Genomic DNA, 19,602 nt, shown 5'->3' with positions numbered 1-19,602 from the left:
TCGAGCAGTTTTCCGCTACCGGGGAAGCCACAGGAGTTGCGCTTGACTTCGCCGATGTTTCTAGCTCCTTCTCCACATCTCCGATGAACATTATTAGGTTTTCCTCGAACGGAAGCCTGCTGCTCGAGGAGCGCGCGCGCGGCCGCGGCGTCCGTTGCGGCGGCGGCGTCCGTTCCACCCTTTTCGTCCTAGTTGTTGCGCGTGCAGCTTCCACTTCTGCCGCCTCGGCATTCTCTACCGCCGAGCTGCGGCCCGTGGCTGGGCCAGCTCGCAGTGTCTTTTTCGGTGTCTTGTCAAGCATGGTGATGAGTAGATGGGGGCGGGGGGACTTAGATGGAATGATCGACCCCTACCCCGCTAGACTTCCTACCATTGTCGAAACTCTCTCCGTTGTGACGCTTGCAGTTAGCCAATGCCGGCAGTGTTGATGAGATGCAATCGCTAACCCGCTCACCTAAATCCGGTCGCCTGATGAGATGCAATCGCTAACGCTCACCTATATCCGGTCGCCTGATGATATGCAATAACTAATCTCCTCAATCCGGACGCCTGATGAGATGTAATCTGCAACGCTCAGCCAGGTAAATCCTCTACCCCGCTCGTTCGAATCCGGTCGCCTGGTGAGATGCAATCCGCAACCCCTTTCCACTTGACCGGGCGCTATGGTTTCCCGGGACACTCCTGATGTGGCACCTACAGTTAGGCAATGCCGCTCTCCCGTCGCCTGATGAGTTGCAATCGCCTACCCGCTCGCCTAAATCCGGTCGCCTGATGAGATGCAATCGCTAACCCGCTCTCCTGAATCCGGACGCCTGATGAGATGCAATCTGCAACGCTCGGCCAGATGAATCCGCTACCCCGCTCGTCCGAATCCGGTCGCCTGGTGGGATGCAATCCGCAGCCCCTTTTCCACTTGCCCGGGCGCTATGGTTTCCCAGGACACTCGTCGCCTGGTGAGATGCAATCGCCTACCCGCTCACCTGAATCCGGTCGCCTGATGATATGCAATCGCTAACGCTCACCTAAATCCGGTCGCCTGATGAGATGCAATCGCTAACCCGCTCTCCTGAATCCGGACGCCTGATGGGATGCAATCTGCAACGCTCGGCCAGATGAATCCGCTACCCCGCTCGTCCAAATCCGATCGCCTGATCGGCTGCAATCCGCAACTCCTTTTCCACTTGACCGGGCGCTATGGTTTCCCGGGACACTCCTGATGTGGCGCCTACAATTAGGCAATGCCGCTCTCCGGTCGCCTGATGAGATGCAATCGCGAGCCCGCTCACCTAAATCCGGTCGCCTGATGTGATGCAATCGCTAACCCGCTCTCCTGGATCCTGACGCCTGATGAGATGCAATCTGCAACGCTCGGCCGCTTGACTCCCGTCCCGCGGGGTTTCCGCCACTCAACGCTAGGGGCGCTTTTCGGTGGCTGACTCTTAGCGGAGACACCTTCCTGAAACGGTCCAACCGGTTCGCCCGATTCACTCACACACACACATTCGCAGTCGACCGTTGGCTCTTGGCCAGCTGATTTCCTGGCCTGCCTCACGCTTTGCACGGCCCTGGTCACTCGCTCTCTCCCCTTATTCTCTTGTTGCTGAACACTATGGTCTCTCTCCCCTCTTCCCTCCTTCTTCACCCGACAACTATCATTCAAGTGTTGCACACACGCACGCACAATCTACTTTTGGAAGTCTAGACACACTCCTTTCTCTCTCCCCTCTTCCCTCCTTCTTCACCCGACAACTATCATTCAAGTGTTGTACACACGCACTTGTGGGTTCACATAAACGTTCTACTTTTGGCTCAGGGCCAAACCAACCTTTTCGTTCTCTTGTCGCCGAACACTCCTTTCTCTCTCCCCTCTTCCCTCCTTCTTCACCCGACAACTATCATTCAAGCGTTGTACACACGCACGCACAATCTACTTTTGGAAGTCTAGACACGGAAAAGTGTTGCACACACGCACGTGCCCGCTCGCACGCACATTCTACTTCTAGCACACGGCTGAACCAAACCAACCTTTTCGTTCTCTTGTCGCCTCACACTCCTTTCTCTCTCCCCTCTTCCCTCCTTCTTCACCCGACAACTATCATTTAAGTGTTGTACACACGCACGTACAATCTACTTTTGGAAGTCTAGACACTTTTCGTTCTCTTGTCGCCGAACACTCCTTTCTCTCCCCTCTTCCCTCCTTCTTCACCCGACAACTATCATTCAAGTGTTGTACACACGCACTTGTGGGTTCACATAAGCGTTCTACTTTTGGCTCAGGGCCAAACCAACCTTTTCGTTCTCTTGTCGCCTCACACTCCTTTCTCTCTCCCCTCTTCCCTCCTTCTTCACCCGACAACTATCATTCAAGCGTTGTACACACGCACGCACAGTCTACTTTTGGAAGTCTAGACACATTCCTTTCTCTCTCCCCTCTTCCTTCCTTCTTCACCCGACAACTATCATTCAGGCGTTGTACACACGCACGCACAATCTACTTTTGGAAGTCTAGACACGAAAAAGTGTTGCACACACGCACGTGCCCGCTCGCATGCACATTCTACTTTTAGCACACGGCCGAACCAAACCAAACTTTCCGTTCTCTTGTCGCCTCACACTCCTTTCTCTCTCCCCTCTTCCCTCCTTCTTCACCCGACAACTATCATTTAAGTGTTGTACACACGCACGTACAATCTACTTTTGGAAGTCTAGACACTTTTCGTTCTCTTGTCGCCGAACACTCCTTTCTCTCCCCTCTTCCCTCCTTCTTCACCCGACAACTATCATTCAAGTGTTGTACACACGCACTTGTGGGTTCACATAAACGTTCTACTTTTGGCTCAGGGCCAAACCAACCTTTTCGTTCTCTTGTCGCCTCACACTCCTTTCTCTCTCCCCTCTTCCCTCCTTCTTCACCCGACAACTATCATTCAAGCGTTGTACACACGCACGCACAGTCTACTTTTGGAAGTCTAGACACGAAAAAGTGTTGCACACACGCACGCGCCCGCTCACATGCACATTCTACTTATAGCACACGGCACAACCGAACCAAACCAAGCTTTCCGTTCTCTTGTCGCCGAACACTCCTTTCTCTCTCCTCTCTTCCCTCCTTCTTCGCCCGACAACTATCATTCAAGCGTTGCACACACGCACGCACAATCTACTTTTGGAAGTCTAGACACGAAAAAGTGTTGCACACACGCACGTGCCCGCTCGCACGCACATTCCACTTTTAGCACACGGCTCAGCCGAACCAAACCATACTTTCCGTTCTCTCTCTCTCTGAACGTTTCGCGTTTTTCTCCCTCTCTTCGGGCCGAAGCCGCGGAGCGAACTCGCTCACTCTCACTTTTCAGGCGTTGAAGTTGCCACTCTTCATTGCCTTACTCTCTTTTCTCTCTCTGCCGTTTTACGCTCTGGAACTTCTCTCTCTCGAAAATTACTCAATTACTCACAATAACTCTCCGTTAGCGGAGCTCGACCTGAACACGTCCGTTCACCACGAGCGCTCGATTGCAACTGCAAGCTCCATTTCATTGTGGTGCCCTTCCGTCAATTCCTTTAAGTTTCAACTTTGCAACCATACTTCCCCCGGAACCTGACTTTGGTTTCCCGGAAGCTACTGAGAGCACCTGGTTGTAGCGTCTCCCAATTGCTAGTTGGCATCGTTTACGGTTAGAACTAGGGCGGTATCTAATCGCCTTCGATCCTCTAACTTTCGTTCTTGATTAAAGAAAGCATCCTTGACAAATGCCTTCGCTTTAGTTAGTCTTACGACGGTCTACGAATTTCACCTCTCGCGCCGTAATACTAGTGTCCCCAACTACTTCTGTTAATCATTACCTCCGGTCTGAGTACAAACCAATGAAAGATTAGACCAAGGTCGTATTCCATTATTCCATGCAAGATTATTCTAGGGCGTTTGGGCACCCTGCTTTAAGCACTCTAATTTGTTCAAGGTAAACGTGAGCGGTCGAGCTCTATGTTACACTTGCACCCGTTGAAGGGCACACCATGACACAGACTTGGTGCCCTACCACACCATTGAGTCGCAACCAGATTCCGACTTGGCCCACCGACCACGGGTTGACCGGGTCGGCGGAGCCGGACTGTGTTGGACAAGTATCAACTTCGAACGTTTTAACCGCAACAATTTTAATATACGCTAGTGGAGCTGGAATTACCGCGGCTGCTGGCACCAGACTTGCCCTCCACTTGATCCTCGTAGAAGGATTTATGCTCTACTCATTCCAATTATGAAACATCATTAAAGAGTTTCATATTGTTATTTCTCGTCACTACCTCCCCGTCCCGGGATTGGGTAATTTACGCGCCTGCTGCCTTCCTTGGATGTGGTAGCCATTTCTCAGGCTCCCTCTCCGGAATCGAACCCTGATTCCCCGTTACCCGTTGCAACCATGGTAGTCCTCTATACTACCATCCATAGTTGATAGGGCAGATATTTGCGAGATCTGTCGTCGGTGCGAGACCATACGATCAGCATCATTATCCAGACTTCAACTCAATGACACGGAGAACCCGCGATTGGTTTGACTAATAAGTGCACCAGTTCCCGCGAGGGTCCTGGCATGTTGCATGTATTAGCTCTAGATTTTCCACAGTTATCCAAGTAACTAGGTTGATGATCTCGTAAATTATAGCTGTTATACTGAGCCTTATGCGGTTTCACATTAAATCTGTTTGTACTTAGACATGCATGGCTTAACCTTTGAGACGAGCGTATATTACTGGTAGGATCAACCAGAATTCCGACTTTGCGTTCGAATGTTCATTGTCCCATTGCACCCGGAGGAGCAAACACCACGTTCTATATGTTGTCAAGTCCGGTAGCACACGGGAGGCGAGCCCCCGTGCGAACCTCATTGCCCTCGTATCACACACACACCCGATGCACCGGACAGGCACTTGAGCGGCATTCGACTCCGCTAAGCGCTCGTGCGCCCGATTGTGCATGCGCTGACGGGGCCTTCATACCCCTACCACAGCGACCTTATGCCAAACTTCCATGAATACTTAGGTGAGCTGACAAGGGCCTTCATTTCCCTACCATCAACTAAAGGACACGCTAGGCGCGTCCGATCATTGCAACTGCGGGGCTTTCATACCCCAATCACCACAGTACGCAATTCACCAGAGTTTAATCACAACCCCCCCGGACATGGCACACTATTAACTTGCAACAAAACTTAGTGTGTGCCGGGCACATCGGTTCCACAAAATCATTCCCGATGTACCCCAATTGGGGTTGTGAACGCATCCATGGTCCTCTGACACACCCAACCAAGCGTGGATACTACATACCTCAAACACCCAGTACACTAACAGACAAATCAACATATGGTTGCTTTCCCCCAGACATTTGCCAATCACTTGGCACCCGGACGGGAACTCGCTCCTGATTGCGCCATTGCCACCCATTTGCCAAGAGCGAGTTCTGTATGTAGATTTCATTTGGAAAGACAACCGTGTACTGGATATTCTATCCGACGATTACAGATGACGAGTACGAGACTCGACTACACTCACGGATAATACATTTTGGGTCGAGATTGCTTTCGGGGTTTTCGATTGGTCTTGCGCTTGTAAACGTATAACTTTGACTTGTGGTAACCTCGGTATGTTAGTCGATCACGTGGTTGTGAACTGGGTAGGGGTGAGCAATCTGTTCACTTGCACTCTGGGTAGGAATATGGTGAGCGCTATAGGTTAAAGATCATGGTATGGTTCCATCGTGATGACTTTCGCTAGATAGTAGTATGTTTGGATAGTTATAACGTTTTTGGCCATTTGTTCATAGTGTTCGGTTCATTCAGGAATTCGATTGGTCTTTGCTTCACACACGTGGTCGATCACTTGGATGTGAACTAGGGTGAGATTAAGGTGTTCACTAGTGCTCTTCGGTTTTGGATCAGTAATGAGCACTTGATTGGTTTCGCATAATATGTATCCATAGTGATGACTCTTTCCAGCTTAAGATTTCGTTACCGGTTTCGAATCCTCCCCACGTTCGCTTTTACTTGGTTAGGTTTTCGAGTGTAGATTTGAAAGCAATCTCATGTATGTATCCCATCTGATATAAGCCACTGACAGTTCATGTCACCTCGTTCAACTCTCGCTGGGTCACAGAAGTATGTTACTGCGCCCATTATCCCTACTCGGATAGGTTCGGTTCGTTCGTTTTATACTACGGTGAGTAAACTCAATTTGTGCATCGCATAGCCATGGAAAGCAAGCTTTCGCGGGCCTCTTCGACTGTTTTGATACGAGCTGTGCCCGTGATGCTTGTCATCCCAGGATACTAGACCCCTTTGGACGACCGCATGACCATCAGAAAGTAAATTCCACGTTCGATTTGGGGTGTGAACCCCGAACATAAAGTCTTTGTGTAGAACCACGAGGGCTCTATAGTACCGATTCTCTCGGTACGCTTGGTCCGTGTTCCTTTATGTTCGTACTCTTGTGAATAAGATTCACGTTCGTTTTGGGATATTTGCTACTGTCACCGTTTGAGTACTATGGGGCTTGAACCCCTAACATAAAGTCTTTGTGTAGAACCACGAGGGTTCTATAGTACCGATTCTCTCGGTACCCTTGGTCCGTGTTCCTTTATGTTCGTACTCTTGTGTGTATAATATTCATGTTCGGTTTGGGATATTTGCTACTTTCACCAGGGTCCCGTTCTTCATACAAGTCTGCCTTGCTAATGTGGTAACTTTATAGTGTAGTTCTGACATCCCAATTTTGGGACTTAGCCGATTTTTCATGTATTTCCATATGACCCGTAGGGTCCCTTTCTTCATACAAGCTTGCCTAGGGCGATCGGTCAAAACTTGTCTTACTATTCGATTGGTCTTCGCACTTTCACCCTAGGCAGTTCGCCTAGGTCTGTCTTCTTGAGGAGGCCAAAACCCGAAATAAGGAGGTCTGGCCGACCCTGAAACCTCCCCTGTCTTAACTACACTAACCCGATTTTTCAGGGTCCTCAGCGCCATACAACTTTGCCTAGGTCACTTATACTCTTGACTTAGGCCATCTGACTTGGTCCGTGTTTCTTCCTAGGGTTCACCTAGGTACTTTGCCTTGCTTGATGTGGTAACTTTTTAGTGTAGTTCTGACATCCCAATTTTGGGACTTAGCCGATTTTTCATGAATTTCCATATGACCCTAAGGGTCCCTTTCTTCATACAAGCTTGCCTAGGGCGATCGGTCAAAACTTGTCTTACTATTCGATTGGTCTTCGCAGTTTCACCCTAGGCAATTCGCCTAGGTCTGTCTTCTTGAGGAGGCCAAAACCCGAAATAAGGAGGTCCAGCCGACCCTGAAACCTCCCCTGTCTGAACTACACTAACCCGATTTTTCAGGGTCCTCAGCGCCATACAACTTTGCCTAGGTCACTTGTACTCTTGACTTAGGCCATCTGACTTGGTCCGTGTTTCTTCCTAGGGTTCACCTAGGTACTTTGCCTTGCTTGATGTGGTAACTTTTTAGTGTAGTTCAGACATCCCAATTTTGGGACTTAGCCGATTTTTCATGTATTTCCATATGACCCATAGGGTCCCTTTCTTCATACAAGCTTGCCTAGGGCGATCGGTCAAAACTTGTCTTACTATTCGATTGGTCTTCGCACTTTCACCCTAGGCACTTTGCCTAGGTCTGTCTTCTTGAGGAGGCCAAAACCCGAAATAAGGAGGTTCAGCCGACCCAGAAACCTCCCCTGTCTGAACTACACTAACCCGATTTTTCAGGGTCCTCAGCGCCATACAACTTTGCCTAGGTCACTTGTACTCTTGACTTAGGCCATCTGACTTGGTCCGTGTTTCTTCCTAGGGTTCACCTAGGTACTTTGCCTTGCTTGATGTGGTAACTTTTTAGTGTAGTTCAGACATCCCAATTTTGGGACTTAGCCGATTTTTCATGTTTTTCCATATGACCCATAGGGTCCCTTTCTTCATACAAGCTTGCCTAGGGCGATCGGTCAAAACTTGTCTTACTATTCGATTGGTCTTCGCACTTTCACCCTAGGCAGTTTGCCTAGGTCTGTCTTCTTGAGGAGGCCAAAACCCGAAATAAGGAGGTTCAGCCGACCCAGAAACCTCCCCTGTCTGAACTACACTAACTCGATTTTTCAGGGTCCTCAGCGCCATACAACTTTGCCTAGGTCACTTGTACTCTTGACTTAGGCCATCTGACTTGGTCCGTGTTTCTTCCTAGGGTTCACCTAGGTACTTTGCCTTGCTTGCTGTGGTAACTTTTTAGTGTAGTTCAGACATCCCAATTTTGGGACTTAGCCGATTTTTCATGTATTTCCATATGACCCATAGGGTCCCTTTCTTCATACAAGCTTGCCTAGGGCGATCGGTCAAAACTTGTCTTACTATTCGATTGGTCTTCGCACTTTCACCCTAGGCAGTTTGCCTAGGTGTAGCTTCTTGAGGAGGTCAAAACCCAAAATAAGGAGGTTCAGCCGACCCAAAAACCTCCCCTGTCTAAACTACACTAACCAGATTTTTCAGGGTCCTCACCGTCATACAACTTTGCCTAGGTCACTTGCACTCTTGACTTAGGCCATCTGACTTGGTCCGTGTTTCTTGCTAGGGTTCACCTAGGTAGTTTGCCTTGCTTGATGTGGTAACTTTTTAGTGTAGTTCTGACATCCCAATTTTGGGACTTAGCCGATTTTTCATGTATTTCCATATGACCCTTAGGGTCCCTTTCTTCATACAAGCTTGCCTAGGGCGATCGGTCAAAACTTGTCTTACTATTCGATTGGTCTTCGCACTTTCACCCTAGGCAGTTTGCCTAGGTGTAGCTTCTTGATGAGGCCAAAACCCAAAATAAGGGGGTTCGGCCGACCCAATATCCTACCCTGTCTAAACTACACTAACCAGATTTTTCAGGGTCCTCAGCGCCATACAACTTTGCCTAGGTCACTTGTTCTATTGACTTAGGCCATCTGACTTGGTCCGTGTTTCTTCCTAGGGTTCACCTAGGTACTTTGCCTTGCTTGGTGTGGTAACTTTTTAGTGTAGTTCTGACATCCTCATTTTGGGACTTAGCCGATTTTTCGTAAAATACCATATGACCCATATGGGTCCTTTCCTTCATATAAGTTTGCCTTGCTTGGTATGGTAACATTTGAGTGTAGTTCTGACATCATCATTTTGGGACTTAGCCGATTTTTCGATCCATACCATATGACCCATCAGGGTCCTTGCCTTCATATAAGTTTGCCTTGCTTGGTGTGGTAACATTTTAGTGTAGTTCTGACATCACCATTTTGGGACTTAGCCGATTTTTCGTAAAATACCATATGACCCATCAGGGTCCTTGCCTTCATATAAGTTTGCCTTGCTTGGTGTGGTAACATTTTAGTGTAGTTCTGACATCACCATTTTAGGACTTAGCCGATTTTTCGTAAAATACCATATGACCCATATGGGTCCTTTGCTTCATATAAGTTTGCCTTGCTTGGTGTGGTAACTTTTTAGTGTAGTTCTGACATCCCCATTTTGGGACTTAGCCGATTTTTCGATCCATACCATATGACCCATCAGGGTCCTTGCCTTCATATAAGTTTGCCTTGCTTGGTGTGGTAACATTTTAGTGTAGTTCTGACATCACCATTTTGGGACTTAGCCGATTTTTCGTAAAATACCATATGACCCATCAGGGTCCTTGCCTTCATATAAGTTTGCCTTGCTTGGTGTGGTAACATTTTAGTGTAGTTCTGACATCACCATTTTGGGACTTAGCCGATTTTTCGTAAAATACCATATGACCCATCAGGGTCCTTTGCTTCATATAAGTTTGCCTTGCTTGGTGTGGTAACACATGAGTGTAGTTCTGACATCCCCATTTTGGGACTTAGCCGATTTTTCGACCAATACCATATGACCCATCAGGGTCCTTTGCTTCATATAAGTTTGCCTTGCTTGGTGTGGTAACATTTGAGTGTAGTTCTGACATCCCCATTTTGGGACTTAGCCGATTTTTCGATCCATCCTATATGACCCATCAGGGTCCTTTTTCTTCATATAAGTTTCCCAAGACTTAGTGCTTTTTACCTTTGGACACCAATATCACCCTTACGGGTTTCTTTGATCTTCTCACTTTGTATTGACCAAATGTAGGTCTTGCCATGCCAAACATATAATTGTTCTACACCAAGTCTCTATCTCGTACCGCCAGCTCGGTACATTCGATCAACCTGCCCTTAAGGCACCCGGGACTTAGCCATTTTTTCACATTTTTCATGATTTTGAGGCAACTTTTCTCGACTTTGTCACCTTATATCACCAAGATCCTTTCCCTTTAGCGCTTCACTCTGTTCGTATGATATTTAGCGCTGACTATCACCTTTCTATCGCTGACCTCAACTTCTTATTCGGTGCCATAGAGCCAGAGATATTTGGTGTATGCTGTTATAAGGGAAGTTTGTCACTTTTTCAAAGGCCCACTTTGGGACGCCCATATCTCACCTTCACGTATCTTCGATCTTCTTGTCGTCTATGGACGAAACTTAGGTCTTGTATTGGCCAACTTATAAATGTTCTACGGCCAAGCCGTATCTCTTACCGCCAGCCCGGTATTCATGGACTTAGTCGGATTTTCGCCTCTCGTGGTAACAATTTCTGACTTTGACTCACAATAACACCCGAACGGTCACATGCTAGCGCTTTGCTTGGTAGGAATTATAGTTAGCGCTACCTTTTCTCTTTCCATCGATACCTTGTTCGTTCCATTCCATGCCATACAGCCGAAGTTATGATGTTTCCCGTTTTCCATATCATGTGGAGCTTATGCTCTGGGAAAACCATCTAACACCTGTACCACCCTTTTGGGTACCACCGATCTCGTCACTATGTTCGGGCCAAATATAGGTTATAACATGCCCAACATATAATTGTTCTACACCAAGTCTCTATCTCTTACCGCCTGCTCGGTATTTTACTCGTAAGTCCAAATTTCACAACTTGTACTTTTTGGCCCAATGTACTCGAGTTTCAATTTTGGTAACATTTTTCGACTTTGTCGCTTAATAACTTCCAAATCATGCTAGTTAGCGCTTTGCTTTCTTCTAGTCGTATCTAGCGCTGGGTGTTACCTTTCCAAAACATATCCTAGCTTAACAATCCATGCCATACAGCCGGAGCTATACGGTGCACAAGTCAAATCCATTTTAGCCATGTTTCATTTTTGCCAATTTTTGACCACTCGTATCACCCTTCCAGAGTGGTCCGATCTTCTCGCTGTCTATGGACGACTTTTAGGTCTCGTAGAGGCCAACTTATAAGTATTCTACGTCAACCCGCTATCTCTTACCGCCTGCTCGGTATTCTTGGTCTTGTGTGATTTTTGGCCATTTTGGTATTATTTTTCGACTTTGTCGCTTAATAACTCAGTTTTACTCAACACTTAGCGCTTCGGTTGTTTGGGATTATAGTTAGCGCTCGGTTCGACCTTTCCAACACTGATCTTAGCTTGTCGATCCGTTCCATACAGCCTGAGTTATTCGCGATACCGTGTTTAAACCCATTTCTCAAGTCTCGTTTTGGTCCAACTTTGAACCAGCCATATCACCCTGATGGGTACCTCCGATCTTCTCGCTCTATATTGGCCAAAGTTAGGTCTTGTGGTAACGTACTTATGATTGTTCTACGCCGTGTTCGTAGCTCTTATCGTTCGCCCGCTATTTTCGATCATAAGGTGAATTTTCGCCTCTAAACCACCATTTTTCACCTTTGCCCTCTAATATGACCGACTTGCTCAACACCTAGCGCTTCGCTTGGTAGGACACATAGCTAGCGCTCGTCAAGACCTTTCCAACGCATATCCAAGCTTTCCGATCCGAGCCATACAGCCTGAGCTATAGGCGATACCGTTTTTCCCATTTTCTTGGTCACATGCACTTTAGGGTACCCCTTTTTGCCTTTGACCCTTAATACCTCCTCCGGGTCACTAGAAGGCGCTTAGCTTGGTAGGAAACATAGCTAGAGCAGGCCTTCACCTTTCCAAAACTGCCAAAAGTGTACCGATCCGACATCTAGAACCAAAGTTATGGTCATTCCCATCATGCTCTACTTTCATGGTCAACCTCCACCAAGCACACCTAGGTTGGACCAACTTTCACCAACTCATCTCGAACCCCAAATTTGCTTCGACCTACTAGGTTTCCCTAGTAAAGTGGTCAAAACATCCATTACAACACGACTGGTCTTTCTGGTGGTCGACCTAGGCGACTTTGTTCGACGACCACCACCCCATGGAACTAAAAGACGTCCCTTGATACGGACCACCGATACATTTTCGGGCCTGTCTAAACTACACTCATCGAAATTTTTTTGGGTCCCCACCGTCATACAAGTTTGCCTAGGTCAAGTTTTTCTTCCGGATCGGCCGCGGACCTCACTTTTCATTATCTAGGGAGGCCATAGGGCCCCAAAAGGGGTTTTTTAAAATTTTCGACACTTTCGACTTTGGTCGGATTTTTTCCGATTTTGGTCCGACCTAGGGACTTGGTGGTCCAAGGAGCCTCGGGACCAAACTTTTTTCTCAGGGGTCCCTACCTCCATACAACTTTGCCTAGGTCAATTTTTTGTTCCAAATCGACCGCGGATTTCACTTTTCAATATCTGGGGCTCGTGTAGAGTCCGAATATGAGGTTTTCTCATTTTTCGACATTTTCGACTTTTTTCGACTTTTTTCGGGTTTTTCGACCTAGGGGTCCGCCGAACAAATTTTGGGTCAAAAATTTTTATTGAACTAGTCGAAAGTACGCAAAAAGATAAGACTTTTTGCCGAAGACACCATGCCCCGGAACCGCCTCCTTCCCCTTCAAAATAGGGGACAAACGTGATTTTTGAAACTTTTCCTTAGGGAGCCCAAGACTTAGAAAATTTTCAAATTCTCGATTTTTCGACTGCGAGCTAGCGCTTTGCGGTCTTCGGCAATGTTGTAGATCTCGACGAGATAAGACTTTTTGGTCAAGGGACATTTTGCCCTCCGACCCCTCCTTCCCCCCGCAAATCGCCCCCCAAAGTGCAATTTTTGCATTTTCACCTCTTTGCACGCACTGTTCGGCCCAAATGGCCACTTTCTATGGGTCTGAGCGCTTTGCGGTCTTCGGCAAACTTTTAGAGCGTACCAAGCCCTAATTATAATTCTTCTACACCACCTTCGTACCTCTTCATCCCTGGCCGCTATTCGCGTACCAAGGTAATTTTTGTTCATTTTGTCAACATTTTTCATCTTTGACTGCTTATATCGGCCTTGCAATGAACCGATAGCGCTTCGCTGTGTTCTAACGTAAGTTAGTACTGCTCAATACCTTTCCAAATCATGTCTTAGATTGTCATTTGCTTGCATACAGCCGGAGCTATGAGCGATACCGTAAAAAGTACCGAAACTTGGAAAAATCCTTTGATCGCCCATATCCCCCCTTTGGGGGCCAGATATCGAAAAAAGTTCTGATTCAAAAAGTTGCGCATTAACGTGTTCTAGTTATGCCTAGAACATTTCACTTCGCTAGCTGGCCTGCAACTTAGCCGTAATTGGGATTTTAGGGTGTTCTTGGAGGGCCCATTTCCTGCGACTTGGTATCTTTTGGGCCCAATGTTTCTCTAATATCTCCACGAGTTTTCCAGATAGCCTTTTCAAACTTTCAGGGTGCCTAGAACACCTCAAGACCTTTCCAACGCTATGCCGTTTGCCTCGCTCGGACATCTACAGCCAAAGTTATTCGAGGTACACGGTACCTTACCCTGTTTTCTCAGTACTTGGTCGAAAATTTCGATCAGCCATATGACCGACTTGGACAACCCTGAGCGGGTTGGCCCCATATAACTAAACTTTCGTCTCGTGGAGGCAAACTTATAAATATTCCACGTCAACTCGCTATCTCGTACCGCCTTGACGGTATACTTGGTCCAAGGGCCATTTCCAGCGACTTGGTCGCAATTTCGCTCTAAGTTTCGCTAATACCTTCGTCCGTGGACATGGTGATTTTTTGTTCGTATTTTTCCTTGATAGTCCCACTCAAGACTATTCCATACCAGAGCCAAGCGTCCCGCTAAGTGCCATACAGCCTGAGCAGTAATTCATGAAAGGTACCTCTACCAGTTTTTGCCATACTTGGGTACAAACTTTGGATCGCCCATATCTCCACTTTGGAGGCCAGCCAGCACCTTGGCCCCAAATACTTTTTTGTTGGTCATACTATGCCCAAAATATAAATGTTCTACGTCAACTTGCTATCTCTTCTCCAACTTGCCGTTATTCTTGGTCCAAGTCCCATTTAATTCGTTTTTGGACCCATTTTGCTATATGTTTCACTAATAGTTTCGGCCATGGACAAGCTGATTTTCTACTTGTATTTTTCCTTGATAGTCCCACTCAAGACCATTCCAAAACACACCGGAACTTGTCGCTCGGTGGCAAACTGACCGAGTTATAATTCATGAAAGGTACCTCACCTTGGTACACCACGTGGTCGGCCCAAACCATAAACCGACCAAACGACCGACTTGGAGCACCCTGACCGGGTTGGCCCCATATAATGAAAGTTGCGTCTCTACACGCCCAACTTATGAATATTCTACGCCAAGTCGCTATCTCTTACCGGTAAGCCGGTATTCACCTTCCAAGGGGGATTTTGGTCAAGTGCCATTTCCTGCGACTTGGTCCCCGAATTGGACCATCATCACCTAATATCTCCGTGGTCTTTCAACTCAGCCTCATGAAACTTTCAGGGTAGATAGGTCTCCCCAATACCTTTCCAACGATATGCGGTTTGCCTCGCTAGGCCATCTACAGCCGAAGTTATTCATGGTACTTGGTACCTTACCCTGTTTTTTCCATACTTGTTCATACTTGGGTACAAACTTTGAATCGCCCATATCACCACTTTGGAGGCCAGCCAGCGCCTTGGCCCCATACACATTTTTGTTGGTCATACCACGCACTAGTTATAAATGTTCTACGCAAGCTTGCTATCTCTTCTCCAACTTGCGGTTATTTTTGACTCAAGTCCCATTTCCATAGTTTTTGGTACCAATTTGCTCTATGTTTCGCTAATAGCTTCGCCCAAGGACTTTGTGATTTTTTGTTCGCATTTTTCCTAAATAGTCCCACTCAAGACTATTCCAAATCACACCTTAGCTTGTCGCTCAGTGCCATACAGCCAGAGTTTTAATTCATGAAAGGTACATAACCTTGGTACACCACGTGGTCGGTCCAAACCATCAACCAACCATATGACCGACTTCGAGTCGAGCTAGCGGCTAGGCTCAATATAATGAAATGCGTGTCTTGATGCGGGCTACTGACGGTCTGAACAATGTAGCTCGCTAGCTCGTCTCTAAACTTGTGTTTTGGTCGAATATTGGGTGTTCATGTACCACTTCGGGTAACATGGACTTTGGTGCAACTTTACCACTTGTGCACTTAATAACTTCCCGGTCATTCAAGTCTTTGCCTTCATACTTTCAGGGTAGTTAGGTCTCGTCGAGACCTTTCCATACATATGCCAAACTCATCGATCGGACATCTATAGCCCGAGTTATTCGCGGTACACCGTACCTTACCCTGTTTTTTCCTCAATTGGGTACAAACCTTGGAACACCCATATCGCCCCTTTAGAGACTAGCTGGCACGTTGGCCTCATATAATGATAAGTGCACCTCAACTAGGGCTACTGACGGTCAGAACATTTCAACTTGCTAGCTCGGGCCCACACTTGTGTTTTTCTCGAATATATGGTTCAAGTGTGCCACTTTGGGCACTTTTGGACATTTTGTCCCCACACAACTTTCTTGCCTTGGTAGATAGGGTCTTGTGATCTTGGGCAAAAAGATGCACCAAGATAAAGTCTAACTTTCGTTCTTGTACCGCAAAGCGCTATCTCAAACACCCGAGGAGATAGAAAGTGATTATGTTCGGTATATCGGTCTTCCATGGCCTACTATGGTAAACCCCTGCAGGTATGCAACCGAAGGTGCTTGGTACATGTATTTGGTGCAATATCGGTGCAAAGTAGGTGTTTCCTTGATCGGGCTATAACTTTCTTGGTTGATGTTGGATTGCTTTGCGGTCTTCGGGGGATAGTTAGGGAACATGTTGGCCAACATTTCCTTATTCCTCAGCCTGGCCGTACCTCTTACCGTCTAGGCGGTATACATGCTCTAAGTTGGAACTTGTGTTCCTTTGGGTAACTTCTCTGACTTTGACGCTTAATAACTTTCGTTCATATGCTGTCTAAGCTCTGCAACTCTCAGGAAAGCTAGTACTACTCATTTCCTTTCCATATCAGTCTTTGGCTTGTCGATCCGATGTCTACAGCCTTACTTATTCACGTTCCCTGTGAAGGTAGGTTTTTGCCCATTTTCCAGTTCATGTGGTAACATTCCCAGACTTTGCCGGCTTTCTCTTGATGTGGTAACTTGCTTGCTCATGTGGTAACTTGGAAGTGTATTTCTGACAGACCCAATCTGGGACTTAGCCGATTTTTCTCTGCATATTATATGGATCCATCACTAGGCCATCTTGCTTGCTCATGTGGTAACTTGGAAGTGTATTTCTGACAGACCCAATCTGGGACTTAGCCGATTTTTCTCTTCATATCATATGGATCCATCACTAGGCCATCTTGCTTGCTTGTGTGGTAACTTGATAGTGTATGTCTGACAGACCCAATCTGGGACTTAGCCGATTTTTCTCTTCATATCATATGGATCCATCACTAGGCCATCTTGCTTGCTTGTGTGGTAACTTGGAAGTGTATTTCTGACAGACCCAATCTGGGACTTAGCCGATTTTTCTCTTCATATTATATGGATCCTGGACTTAGCCGATTTTTCTCTTCATATCATATGGATCCATCACTAGGCCATCTTGCTTGCTTGTGTGGTAACTTGGAAGTGTATTTCTGACAGACCCAATCTGGGACTTAGCCGATTTTTCTCTTCATATCATATGGATCCATCACTAGGCCATCTTGCTTGCTTGTGTGGTAACTTGGAAGTGTATTTCTGACAGACCCAATCTGGGACTTAGCCGATTTTTCTCTTCATATTATATGGATCCTGGACTTAGCCGATTTTTCTCTTCATATCATATGGATCCATCACTAGGCCATCTTGCTTGCTTGTGTGGTAACTTGGAAGTGTATTTCTGACAGACCCAATCTGGGACTTAGCCGATTTTTCTCTTCATATCATATGGATCCATCACTAGGCCATCTTGCTTGCTTGTGTGGTAACTTGGAAGTGTATTTCTGACAGACCCAATCTGGGACTTAGCCGATTTTTCTCTTCATATTATATGGATCCTGGACTTAGCCGATTTTTCTCTTCATATCATATGGATCCATCATTAGGCCATCTTGCTTGCTTGTGTGGTAACTTGATAGTGTATTTCCGACAGACCCAATCTCGGACTTAGCCGATTTTTCTCTTCATATTATATGGTTCCATCACTAGGCCATCTTGCTTGCTTGTGTGGTATCTTGAAAGTGTATGTCTGACAGACCCAATCTCGGACTTAGCCGATTTTTCTCTTCATATAATATGGATCCTGGACTTAGCCTGTTATTAGGTTATTATATATGGATCCTGGACTTAGCCGATTATTAGGTTATTATATATGGATCCTGGACTTAGCCGATTTTTCTCTTCATATAATATGGATCCGGGACTTAGCCGATTATTAGGTTATTATATATGGATCCTGGACTTAGCCGATATTTCTCTTCATATAATATGGATCCGGGACTTAGCCAATTTTTCTCTTCATATAATATGGATCCGGGACTTAGCCGATTTTTCTCTTCATATAATATGGATCCGGGACTTAGCCAATTTTTCTCTTCATGTGGTAACGTATGCCAATCGCTCACAAGTCATGGGATAAGGGTACTTGTGTTCTTCCATCTTCTAAGTCCCGCACGGGGACATCGTGATCGCCCCAAGTCCGGAATAGCGCCAAGTCAAGCCCCACGGTGGCCGTGCAGGACCTGTTAGCGGCGGCCCCACTGACAGCACTAATCCGGACTTAGAAATTATATCTTTCTAATCGAACACCACACACGCAACACCACCATACCACCATCTCCTTGCAAGTACCTAAGTACCCGCAACTCCATGGTGAAGGCAATGTCACTCCATCACCAACCTCTTTGCACTGCAAGCACTTGCGTACCCACAACACTCCGAAGAAGGCAACGGCGCGCGATGCTCGACTCCACACACCACACCACACCACACCACCGATGGCCAGCCAGCCAGCCAGCCCAACTAAGGGCTAACCCACCAACCAACCACCAATGGCCTAGGCCAGCCGGATCCCACCTTCAAGCCCAAGCACAGCCAAGTGCAAGTACCGCCAAGTGTTCACCAACCGCCCAACACACCACACCACCGATGGCCAGCCAGCCAGCCAGCCCAGCTAAGGGCTAACCAACCAACCAACCACCAATGGCCTAGGCCAGCCGGATCCCACCTTCAAGTCCAAGCACAGCCAAGTGCAAGTACCGCCAAGTGTTCACCAACCAACCATCACACCAGGTCAGCCGGCCGGTACCCACCTTCAAGTGCCATTACCCTCGGGTGCAAGCTCAATCAAGTGTTAACCAACCAACCCGGCCAAGGCAGCCAACAGGCCGGCACCCTACAGCACCGACCCGCCATCACCACCTCAACCGTTGACCATGCAAGTGGCCTCGGACAACAGGTGACACCCGAAGTACATCCGAAGAACGTATATCAAGTGTTTGCTCACCAAGTCCTCAACCAACCCCAAGTACCCGGAGGTACCCAGAGTGTTGGATCCGCCAACCCGTCCCGGCACTCTAAGTCCTTGCGAACCCAAAGTGTTTGCCCGGTAGGGCCATTGTATCACAACGCTTGCTACCATGCAAGTGGCCTCGAACAAGGTGACAGGGGTATCTTCACCAAGTTCTCAACCAACCCCAAGTACCCGGAGGTACCCAGAGTGTTGGGTCCGCCAACCACTACCAGCACTCTAAGTCCTCGCGAACCCAAAGTATTTGCCCGGTAGGGCCATTAGACCACAACGCTTGCTAACCATGCAAGTGGTCTCGGACAACAGGCGATACCCGAAGTACATCCGAAGAGTGTATATCAAGTGTTTGTGCACCAAGTCCTCAACCAACCCCAAGTACCCGGAGGTACCCAGAGTGTTGGGTCCGCCAACCACTACCAGCACTCTAAGTCCTCGCGAACCCAAAGTGTTTGCCCGGTAGGGCCATTAGACCACAACGCTTGCTAACCATGCAAGTGGTCTCGGACAACAGGCGATACCCGAAGTACATCCGGAGAGTGTATATCAAGTGTTTGTTCACCAAGTCCTCAACCAACCCCAAGTACCCGGAGGTACCCAGAGTGTTGGATCCGCCAACCCGTCCCGGCACTCCAAGTCCTTGCGAACCCAAAGTGTTTGCCCGGTAGGGCCATTGTATCACAACGCTTGCTAACCATGCAAGTGGTCTCGGACAACAGGTGACACCCGAAGTACATCCGGAGAGTGTATATCAAGTGTTTGTTCACCAAGTCCTCAACCAACCCCAAG

This window comes from Anopheles coustani (genome assembly GCF_943734705.1).
Source record: "Anopheles coustani chromosome X unlocalized genomic scaffold, idAnoCousDA_361_x.2 X_unloc_17, whole genome shotgun sequence".
In the NCBI taxonomy this organism is placed as follows: Eukaryota; Metazoa; Arthropoda; class Insecta; order Diptera; family Culicidae; genus Anopheles; species Anopheles coustani.
The sequence above is the reverse complement of the archived record's forward strand: the minus strand, read 5'-3'. Positions refer to the sequence as shown.